This window comes from Eucalyptus grandis, chromosome 6, assembly GCF_016545825.1.
Source record: "Eucalyptus grandis isolate ANBG69807.140 chromosome 6, ASM1654582v1, whole genome shotgun sequence".
NCBI lineage: Eukaryota > Viridiplantae > Streptophyta > Magnoliopsida > Myrtales > Myrtaceae > Eucalyptus > Eucalyptus grandis.
In genome coordinates, this window is record NC_052617.1 from 3,553,690 (window position 1) to 3,565,855 (window position 12,166).

Sequence of the window (12,166 nt, forward strand, 5' to 3'; positions counted from 1 at the left end):
TAGTTGCAAAACTACAAATACTTTTGGGTGAATGAGGTTTTTCGAAATGCAAATATCATTTGGTAAAATTTGCATTGAGAAACAATTTTGGCCAAAATACCGTTTAATAAAATTTGCATTTGTAAAAAGCTTTTATTAAATTAAAAAAAAAAAAACAAAATAACTATTTGTTTTTTTTTTTGAAGTCTCGGTCACCGCACTGCGGATCTAGCCCCTAGACGGCCATGACCCCAAGTGATGACCGCCTAGGTCATGCGATTCAGGCCATTAGTCGCCTGAGGTCTAGTGACAGTCGCCATGGTCGGGCGACCCTCACGGTGGTCGCCAATGTGTCGTCGGCGTGCGCAACCCCTTGGTCGGCGGTTGTTAGCGTCCGATCGACTTCTCCACCGGCTGCATGAAGTATTTCGAAAATGCAAGTTCTCAATGAACCTTTACCCCTCCATTTTCCCCAAAGATGCAATTGCATATTCCCAAAATCCTCAAAAAATTGAACCAAACATCACTTGCATTTAGCCATACCCCTTTAGAACCCTAAAGAGCATAAATACTGAACCAAACAGGCCTTAAGGGCATGGTTTAATTTGTATTTACTTAGCAGACAAGATCCATGGGATAAATACTGACAATTTCATGTTTGACCTGTGTTTCTGCTATATAATATGCACCATCCTCCTCCGATGTAGTATCGCGCCGATTTAACATATTCACACTTCTAACACATTCGCACTTTTTGCGAGAATCCTCATCGACTTGTCCATCCACAACTTAATTCCTTTAACAACTCAGCAGAGCACTCTGCTTCTTCTTAACCCATCTGATGTTCTCAGCTCCCCTAAAACATCGAAGAAACCCAACGCATCATGTACATAGACCCAGAACATAGGCTTTTGTCGTACGGTTACTGTAAAACGTTTGCCAACATCTCCTTAGACTTGATTTCTTTCCCCTCTGTTTTACCATCGAATTCACCATTGGGTTTAAGATTTCCCAGCCATGGTTGTCCCTAAGATGGCCTTGACCACCCTCACTCATTCAGAGCTGTTTTAAGCACCTTCGCTGTTATTGAATGCTTTGCACATACGATTGGAACTACCGCGTGAACAATTTGACATTACAGAATGTTTTGCACACCTCCTCCCAGCCACCATGAGTAGCTTGTCATTCTTGACAAAGAAGCTCTTCTCAATTGATCCATCCATCCTCTTTTATTCAAAAAAAGAGGATAAAAATAATTTCCTTTGCGGTCTTGACATTTCATAATAGCGCCAACAAGATTTCATATTCATACTGCAGAGCAACAGGAGAGGCACATGCGCATGCACATTCTAAGGTTTCTGGTAACAGCTTAAGCAGTACGTTATAAATTATTTGACTTTCAAATGCACATGGAGAATGATCTATCCCATGGTGGTGTACAACACAAGGATCACCAAGAAAGAAATGATGATATCTCCAAAAACTTCAAAATGCAAAACCCTTTTTTCTCATGTTTGACTTGCAAAATCAGAAGCCATGCCAACTTCAGAGAGCACAATTGTAACTAAAACCGAGGATCAAGATTAACAATCAACATAAAACCCTTAGCTCGTTAAATGGCTAAGGCCACAACGTTACTCCAGTAGACTGCGGAAATCCAACCGAATATGGAGGCGTGCGTAACCCTAATGCATCGACGAACTCGACCGCATTAGGGCTTTAAACACCACCAATCTCAATCTTAGGAGTCAAAGCAAGCACAAAGCAATTACTGCAGAACTGCCATGTGAAAAAGCATCGTTTAACTCCTCACAGAACATCACAACAGCGAACCAAAGTGCGTAAAGGTTTTCAAAAGGTCCAAAGTTCCAACATACAAACACATTTTCCTCTTATTTCAAGAGGGATTTCGATATGTTACTCATAAAACCTGCGACGAACGACCTAGAAATTGCAACCCTTTTACATAAATTGCATTCATACACTAACCAGTGCCCCGGTATAATGAAAAACCCTTATAAAAGATCCGAACTTTCTCACTCCGCCAACGGTAAAAAGACGAAAGTAAAAAGACGAAATTTTGATGAGAGGTGCTCATATTCTATGGGTGTAAATGTGTCTGTCAAGCCATGGCGATGGCATTCAGAACGAGGAATTTTTATAATCATCGCACCAAAAACAAGTTTCCCAAGTTCACACATCTCGTCCGCGATCAAGAAAACAATCACGCAAAAGCAATCTATCAGACGCAAACATGAAATTGCAGAGACGAAATCGATCAAACGAAATGGGAAAGTGCTCGAGCACTGAACGAACCACGCGACTATAAGAATCGAAACCGAAGGAGACGCGGATCTACGAAGTCACCAACGACACGGCGAGAAGAGAAGCGGAAAGATGAGCGAGCGAGAAGCGCCGCTCGCTGCGATTGTGAGGAGGGCAAGGCAGGGATGCGGGGGGGATAAATACAGAGATTTGCACGAAACCCTAGCGGCGCCATTGGAATTCGCCTTCTGTAATCTGGAACACGAATCGGGCTTTCCATTGCATCAAGCCCATCAAGCCCACCCATTCTTGATGGGCTTGTGCAATGAACAAGGGTTGCTTTAGTTCAGCTTCAGACGGCCTACGGCCCACCATTTTTGATTACATTCCTTTTTTTGGTTGAAAGTAAATGTTTTGTGTATATCTCAAGATGTTGCATGAGATGTTCAAAATAAAATAAATCTTAATTAGTAAAGTAGAACAACAAAACACGAACTACTGTGATAAGCACACCTTCATTAAAATAGAACGAACGATGGTCGATTATCAAGTCTCGCATCGTCACCGATGATGACTATACTTTGTGACCCCCTTCTCTAATAGCTATGGTTTGCCCGATGGGTGATGCGTACATAAATTCAGTATCTTCAACACCTTCGTTGGGTAGAGACACGAAAAAGAAGTTGAACAAGCTCTTAGATCTAAATTTTGATCAAGAGAGGTTGGATGAGCGCAAAAAACACCATTAAAGAACTACTAAATTTAGATCTAGATCAGGAGATGAGAATTTCCAAAACTCATATTGGTCTTATTCATTTCTAAGGTAATAGGAACTCATCGAATTACTCATTGATTCTTTCGGACTTCTTAATTTGGAGGATCTGAAGTAGTGGGTTGATCCTTAATAATGAAAGCAGAAAATATGCCTGGCGAGCAAAGAAGACTATCGACAATGATAAAAAGAGAAAGAAAAAAAAAACAAAGAAGAAGATGAAAACGGTGAAAAACTCCTAGATTAGATTGAGAGAGATAATCACAACTTGAGTTGAGAAGATGAAATCTCTATCGACTGACAGTGATTTCTCAATCATATGAGAAAAGGAGAATAGGAGAGGGAGGGTGAGGAGAGAAAGTGACTAGGTTTCTTGAAAATGAATAGTGAAGTTGTGTTTGTTTTGCAAAAAATAAATGATTTAAAAAATATTTTTGTAAAAATGATAGTGTGCAACAATTTATGTTTGAACATTTTTGTGGACGATGGAAATATTTTTCATATTCTTCTTTGTAAGAGATAAAAGTGATTATTTTAAAGAAAATATTTTTCAAATTATTTATTTTCGTGAAGTAAACGAAGCCCGAATATATAAAATTTTAGCAATGAATCCGACTATTAATTGGATGTTGCAAAAGTAATCACGAATGCGCGTAAGGCTAATGTCTTATATACTAGAGCTATTCTATTAAGTAGATATAGCAATTGACATGATAGGTTTTAATAACGCGTTTATTTAATGATCTATTTACCATTTATGATGTCCGCTCAATAGGCCGATGTCGGTAAACATAACATATTTCCTTTATTTATAATGGTTGCAATGAAGGATTGACGAGGAAATGCGTGACGCTCTTACTCTCGAAAGATATGTGAAATTTGGAACTTGGGGAGGAACTAATGAACATGAGGAGTTTTTGAATGACTCTTCTCAACAATCAAATCTGAAAACCTTCTCGCTTTCGCCTGCCTCCGGAAAAGGGGAATATTTTATTACGATGGAAGCAGAAGTGATATGAATTCAATAGTTTAAGCTTATATCTCCAGAAAGGAGCCATATAGTTACCGCTGCTGGGGCTTCGTTCATCGACTTTCCCGTCATCAAGTCGTCATATGGTTGGCCGGTAATTATTCCAAAAAAATTACTAGAATTACCTTTTATTTAATTAGTTAAATTTAAGAGAAAAAGCGAGCAATCAATATTTCATGATCATTGGTGTGTATCATGACATACTTCCCTTGTTCGCACCGGGCTTGAAATATCCTTCTTGATATATCTAGATGATGATGATAGGTAGGAGCATGAACCCTTATTAGTCAAAGAAACTACGCTATATCATGAATAGAGATTTACAAGATGGTCTTCTGCGGAGGTATGTGGACGAAGAGGGTCGCAATGCGCATCTGTAGAGATTAAGGAAGCATATGTCCGACACGGCTTCGTAGGTACCTTGTCTCAGCTGAGCACGAAGTTCAGCAAATTCAAATCTTCTACCCTAGCCCGAAGGTTACAGCGGGCTGGAGACGACTTTTCCGTCGCCGTCTAGGGCTTATCTTACTGACCAATGGACAAGAATTCGATGTCCTATAAATGGTTGATTATTCCAAAACATATCCTAAGGTCGATCGAGCTAAACCTGTGCTCTAGCTCATGCCACGTCGTTTTCTCAAGACCACTGACCTTCAGCTTTGCCGGCTAACAAAGATTATTAATTGTCTACGTAAAACAATCGGCGATTTAGCTCGTTTTGTCGATAGAGCTGAATTAAATTATTCAATGGTCTTAATCAGCCGTCAACCTTGTCCGGGACCGTGGGTTTGGAAAAGCCTGCATGATCTGCTTGGAGACCGTTTGCGAACCCTAGTTTTCTCTTTTCGAAGTCGTCGCTGGAGTAAAGACCACGTTTGGACCGTGTTGTCATACGATCACATGGTCTGCACGTAACCGTAGAAAATCATTCTCCGGGAAGAGGAACAAAAAAGGAATTAGATCACGCAATGGAGGAGTAAATGAGAGCCGTTCATTTATGACGCAAGCAAGATTTTTCTACCTTTCCCTGTCGTCTTTCAGACGAGATTTGAGGGTTAGGTTTTTTCTCGGAAGGTGCCTGGATTCGGTTTTAATGGCGTCGACCCCAGCCCAATGAATGTCGATTGATACTTTTCAGCTTTTAATCATGGGTACAGAAATGCGTAAATTGACGCCATTTTCTGCCTAAATTCCTGTAGAAGAGATATACCTTTTAGAGATGGACAGGTGCACTAGGAAACTACTCGTCTAATATATGTCGCGTTAGCGATAATGATATCAGCCAAGTCAATCCAAGAGGAAGAGGACGAGATCCACGTAACTCTACTTTGTTTATTATAAGGCTTGTGAATTTGTCAAGCATACTACGTAAAGAAGGGCTTATTAGTCTTTGGAATATTTAAGACTCATGTTACGCGAAAACTCGGCGTCCATAAAAATTGATGTTTTCCATTTATTACCTGTCGAAAAATCAAAAGTATATACTCTCGATCGCCTCGATCGCCTCAGCCGGACGATCGCGTAAAATGCTTTCCTTCAGCGAGGTTTTATGCAATGTCATGTTCAAAAATGACATAAACGAGTGGAGTGGGTGCTCTCTGGTTAGTAAAAGGTTGGATCCTTTGATTTGGAACCAAGCTCCAAGCACTTGCCCCAGTCGCGATGGCATTGTTAATCGAAGGCCCCTCGCACGAGATTCCATGCGGCCGTGATGTACATGATTATTAGGTCTTGGCCTAGTCAAGGGAAAAATTACCAAATATGTCATAAATTTATTATAAGTACGTTAATTCAGTCCTAAACATTTTAATTTTGATCATTTTAGTCATAAATATCTTGACAATTTGTTAATTTAGTTATTCCGGACAAATTTTGCAATTACGTTAATTTTTTTTTGAATTTTTAATTATTTTATAATTTTCACTTTTAGAAAAATTGCATCGTCCATGCACTTAAGACAACTAATGTTTATGTCAACCGTTTTTATCTAATATTAGCCAAAATGACTAAATTGACAAATTATTAAACTATTTATAACTAAAATAATCAAAATTAAAATGTCTAGAATTGAATTGATATACATATAATAGGTTTATGAATTTTTTTTTCATTTTCCCCCAAATCAAGGTCACAATCCTATCTTGAGTATGTGTGCCAGAGCTGCAAGATTGGCATTGATGTGTGCTCGAGCTGCAGGATTGGCATCGATGGATCTTCCTTCAATTTAGTCATCATGCTATGCTAGCTATCTATTGATGATTTTCATGAAGGCCAACTATGGAGGCTTTGCATAGAGCCTCGTGTCACAATTTGTAAGTCTTCTGTACTTGTGACATTTGTGAGTGGAGCTTGAGGTTATCTAGTGAAGAGCGAGTGATGCCGAGGGATGGATACAACTAGTCCATGAGAATGGTATCGGAACGGTTAATATTGGAAGTTTTAGGATAGAAAAATTATATCACTTACGAGCTCTAAAGGCGGGTTGGCCTCCTCATGCACAATTTTTTTTTGGGAATTGATGCCGCTCTTCTGATGAGGCTACAATAGGTCGAAACCAGCTGTTAAACCTAAAGTGATATATTGTTTCGCTCAATGGACTAGACGCTTGAGTTAAGTTGGGTGTGGTATGATTTTGTATAAAGAAACTATTCATTATATTACTCTCTAGAACAATTATTGAAAAAAGGTTGGCCTGGTAAATTTCGCTCACCGGGTGTCGCATGGATTGTTCTATAGCCAAGGAACTGTCAACCCATGACACTTGCATGTGAGTTGTTCATGAGTTTTTCTATGGTACTAACTAGGGCGATCGGTTTTCGGTCCGGTCGATTCGAGGTAAAACCGGGAACTCAATCAAGAAGACCGATTCCTAGATTTTGAGACTAGGAACCAAACTGACTAGTTCCGACGGTCATGGAACCAAAATTGGACCAATCGACCAATCTAGTCCGGTCTAGTGGAACCAATAAATTTGCTGTTTTGAGCCAAAATAAAATGAAAATTGGGAGAAATTAGGAGGAATTGGGGTTTGTTTCTTAAAAAAATTAAAAATATATATTATATATGTATAAAATTAATTGGTCCAATTTGGTCAGTCCGGTTCCCACCTTGGAACCGGGAACCGATTGATTGGCCACCGGTTCCAAAAGTGGGAACCGAGAACGAGACTGCACTCTTTGGGAATCGCCAAGAACTGGCATGTTCGATCTAGTTTGGGCGGTTCCCATTACATACCCCTAGTACTAACAAGTTTTTTGGAAGTGGTTTTGACTAAGAGAGTCCTATTGAGTTTTCCATCCATTTAAAGTAAACTGACCAATAGTCATTATTGATTTTTTCTTTTTGAAAAGTTTCAAGATTTATTTGCACGACTTAAAATTTCTAGGACTACATTCATACCCCATTAAAGAAAATTCTCTCTCTTCTCTCTCTTTTCCCATCATATTCTTCAACCTTTAGTCATGGGGGAGAGTTTGAGCTAGTCTCACCCTTCCCTCTCTCTTACGTTGATTTTGTTTGCATTTTATAGGTCTTTTCTTGCTTTTTCTTCTCTCCAGATTTAGATATTGGAGCTCTCATCTCCTAGTTTAGTTTTCGATTTGAAAGTTTGAACTCTCCTAATCTAATTCTAGATTTGTGTGATATCTTCTCCGGATCTAGATTAGGAGTTTAATATATATGCTTTTGGGGATCTAATGCCCCTCTGCTCTGTTTGTGTACAGGTTTTTTACATCCAGCCTCAATGATAATTACAAAGTTTTGACATCTGGTTGAATTACGAAGTTTTGCTTCTCCACATGTTAAATCTGTGTTTGTTTAACCTATTCATGTTGTCTTCATATGACGATGGCTTAGAGGAAGCCGAACTTAGACACCCATTGTCAATTGGCAATTTCATAATTATTGGAGAAGAAATTTTTGGCGCGTGCTCATCGCTGATAAAGACACAAGATCTAGTGATCAACCATCAATTTTGTTTGACAGATCCATTCTTGTGGAATAAGTTTATGTATAACTTTATTTGTGCTCCATTAATCCTCATTGTTTTTTGGATTTGACTTTGTTATTTAGTATTCATGCTCTGTTTCACTTTGTTTTGTTATGAAGACTATGTACTTTTGTATTCTTTTGAGTAATTAAAATAATTTTCTTTCGACAAAAAAAAATTCTAGGACTCGATGGCATTTCTTAATTACAAAATTTAGTGGTTGAGGTGAACTTGCAAAAGCAAAACGAACGAAAATGAAGAAATAAAAGGGGGGCGGATGTCATCGATTCAATGCGCATCAGTATCTAAACCTAAACTCAGTCAACCATTCCCCCTTGCCATCAAGCTCTTGGCCACCTTATTCTTCATTCCCCACTTCTGTGACGCAGACATCCCGCGGAGGACTTGGTCTCGCAACCACCCACCCCCCTTGTCCTTTTCTCTCCTACTTTCGTCCTACCATCGAGCACCCACGTCTTCCGTGTTATATCTGCTTGACGATTTGGCATTCCTGCCGCTAATCACTAGGCTAAGCATTTAATCCTCACGCGCAATCTCGCCACATATAAATAAATAAATAAAAAACCTCCCTAATCACCACCACTCAGTCCCCCCAAACGTTTGGTACTTTCTTTGATCAAGCGATGCGAAGAACGGAGGGAAGCATGAGTGACCCCAGAGGGAACGTGCCCTTCGCGTGGGAGAACAGGCCCGGCGTCTCCAAGGCGATCGCAAGAAGCGACTGTGAAGAACTGCTGTCGCCGCCACCATCGATCAAAGATAGAAGGCGATTCCCAACCAAGTTGCCGCCGCCCCCGTGTCCGAGGATGGACGGTTTGAGGGTCTCGGTGGGGCGGGAGATGCAGATTCCGCTCCCGCCATGCGCCTTTCAGCCTCCACGGAGGAGCAGCTTGAAGAAGGGCACAAAGAAGCAAGACGACGACAACGACCCCTTCCTCGCGGCTTACAGGGAGTGCACCGAGGGTACTAAGGTAGGACATCGTCACAAGTCGTCCAAGCACGATGATGGACGTCTAGGGTTTGGGCTGAGGAAGTACGTGCTTGCTAATTTCTCTTGTAAGCGGTCGTGCAGCGTGAGGGATGACAATCTGATCAGAGTTTCTCATTTTGAGTGAGGGAGATGATGACATGCTTCGAGATCTGAAGGCTTCTTGATTGGCAGCTTTCTCACTCTAAATTTAGAGAGATTGGATACATAGCATCATGCTTTAAGACACCTAACGTCAGTACATGGCTTTAGTATTATCTATCTTTCTATCTAACTTTGTTGGTTCCAATTAGGACACATCTGACATCTTTCAGTAAATATATCTCTGGCCTTCTATGTCCTGAGTATAAATTCCCCTGAGTCCGGATATTTCATGTGATCTTGTTTCTTACTTTTTTAGAACATAATTAATCTAGTTGTTTCACTTTCACCCATTTCTCCTCCTTGGAGCAGTGTCATGAAAACTGGATAAGACCGGCCAGTCGAACCAATATCGTTCCATCGTCACTCTTTTTCCTTTAGATTTAAGCTTAGTTTAACCCGATTAACGAATCAATTGAGTGGTGGCTTCTGATGAGCTTTTAATCATAACAATCAATTGTGTGGCGAACTCCTAAATTACATCAAGTGCTTTGAAGTCGCGGCAAAATGCTGAGGTAGGAATTTGCATGTTCATCTGCAAAATTAATAGAGATTGTTTTGTGAGAAATTGTGAGGGCTGAAAAATATCAAGAATATTTTGAGTCACTCGAGTATGATTGTTATCTTTCTTGTATCATCTAAACAATAATAGAATCTTATACTGCTTTTCCTATAGACTAGGACATGCCGATCGTTGAACAATACTAACTATATTCGTTGTCTTATTTACTGTAAAAGTAATGTTTGACAAAAAGATTAAAGAGTTTTTTCTAAAGAAATATTCCCATCGTAACTTGTACTTAATATGATAACTCCAATCACCTCACAGTGGTGGAAAATAAGCGTCAAGAGTTAGAGCTACTAGTCAATCAATCAAGCCTCAACTAAGGGATAATTATCCAAAAATTCTTAATTTATTATAGGGTGACCAATTTAGCTGTTAACATTTCAATTCAATCAATTTAAACTTAATTCTTTTGACAATTTATCAATATAGTTCTTTTGACCAATTTTGATTCAAAATCATTGATTTGGTAGTTTAGTCAGCATTGACTATTGTATGTGAGACAGCTGGCATTTACGTAAATAAATTTTTTAATTTTTTAAAATCTTTTTGAATTTTTTTTTTTTCTTTTTTCATTTTTCCCTATTTTCCTTTGCCAATCATCAAGCCTTGGTGATGGCTAGCAAATGGTCACTAGCCATGACCTTGCTAGCTTTTGGGGAGGGTGTCGCAAACCTCATTGGCTGTTGGTAAGACCTTAGCAACCGGCAAAGAGAAATAAGTAAAAAGAAAAAGAAAATCATTTCTTTAAAAAAAATTGCAAAAATCGTTCACGTTAGCATTGGCCTCCTTAATTGGCCATGGGACTGAGGACGGTTGGCATCTACATTAACGATTTCCAACTAAATTTGGCCAAAATGACCACATTGAAAAATCATCAAAATGTTTAAGATTAAATTGGCTATTGTACAATAGATTTATCATTTTTTTGGACAAATTTTTTTTTATGACTTTTTTTTTGGAACAATTTTCTTCATTTATTGGCGATGTGAAAGTGGCCATCTCATTCATTGTGAAAATTGTACCAAACTTTTCTTTTGCCAATGACTTTACTAAATTTACGTAGTGAAAACAAGAATAAAATAAAAATCTGGAACAACAGTAATTTAGCAAGAACGAACAGAACTTCACAAATACGCAGAGTCTCCCATCATCAATAGCGCTTGGTATTGCTCATCTTCAATGACAAAAAAAGATTGACGAAAGATTCGGAAATGTTGGGTTTTTATTAGCTAAAGCGGGTGGATGATGATTAAACGTGATTTTTGGTTCAGAAGGAAACTAGGCCTCGAATGCATCTTCTTCAAAATTATTTGGACCTGGACCCTTTACCAAAAAACTAGCCTAAGCAGTGGTGTCTGTGGTAAGAAAATTGTCCAAAAAGTATTGAATTTATTGTACTTTTACTAATTTAGTTATAAATTTTTTTACAATTTGTCAATTGAGTTTATCCGATCAATGTTTGCTGGAAAATTGTTGATGCAATCGTTGTTGACATGGATAATTTTTAATAATAATTTAATATGTATTCAATTTATTTATTAATTTGTAAATATTTTTCTATTCTTTTTTTTTTGGGGTTCAAAGGGCCAGTGGGCTGCCGGGCACTGGCTGAATTGACCAAGGGTCGGGCACCCCGTTGGCCCTTGGGCAAGGGTCACAAAACCCTTGTAGGCCACGGGTGATGGGTTATAACCTTATTAAGGGTGTGACAGTCCTCGCCCACTCGCGGGGTGGTTGACGTGGGCCTAAGCAAAGGCTGCCATGCCCTTGTCTTACCAGATCTCGCGAGGACGAGGGAAAGGCCAATGAGGGTTGTCAACCCTCAGGAACAAGCCTTTTTAACAAAGAAACGATCAAAAATGAGAAGAAGAAAATATTGAAATTTGTCCATGTCAAGGTAAATTGTGCCATTTTAGGCCTTTATTTTCCTTATTTGAAGTAAGGTTCACTTCAAATCTTTATTTGAGAAAATGATAGCTCTTGGTCTTTTGTTTGAAACATGATCCACTTCATACAATTATTTGGAATTTTTCATTATATTTGAAACTTGTAGATACTAATAGAATCTAATGCAGGATAGAAAACTAATATAAAACTCCCGGATAGAGCAGAAAAGAAAAATAAGACAATGGCCTAAAATTATTTTTCATTCATCTTTCATATTTATTTAATTTTTAGCTGAAATTTAGAAAAACAATTAAATAAAAAAGGTGACCCGGTGGCGGGCCCGGCCTCTGCATTTTTTTCCTTGGGCGGGCTTGGGCACTTGCCCAGGCCCGCAAGCTTGGGCTTAGGCAGGGTCTCTAAAGATTCTGGCCCAAGTAGGCCCGACCCGAGCCCAACAAATGAGCAAGACTGGGCTCAATAACAACTCGATGGAAAATCTACTCAAAGGTTTGTCGCTAAAACTTGCT

General features: G+C 39.1%; 1 non-coding gene across 1 annotated transcript; it reads right to left on the reverse strand.

The window, feature by feature from the left end:
• Nucleotides 1-2,067: 2,067 nt before the first annotated feature.
• LOC120295213 lies at nucleotides 2,068-2,156 on the reverse strand. The gene has a single exon (XR_005552571.1). It is a non-coding gene; the product is annotated as a small nucleolar RNA snoR8a (small nucleolar RNA).
• Nucleotides 2,157-12,166: the final 10,010 nt, after the last annotated feature.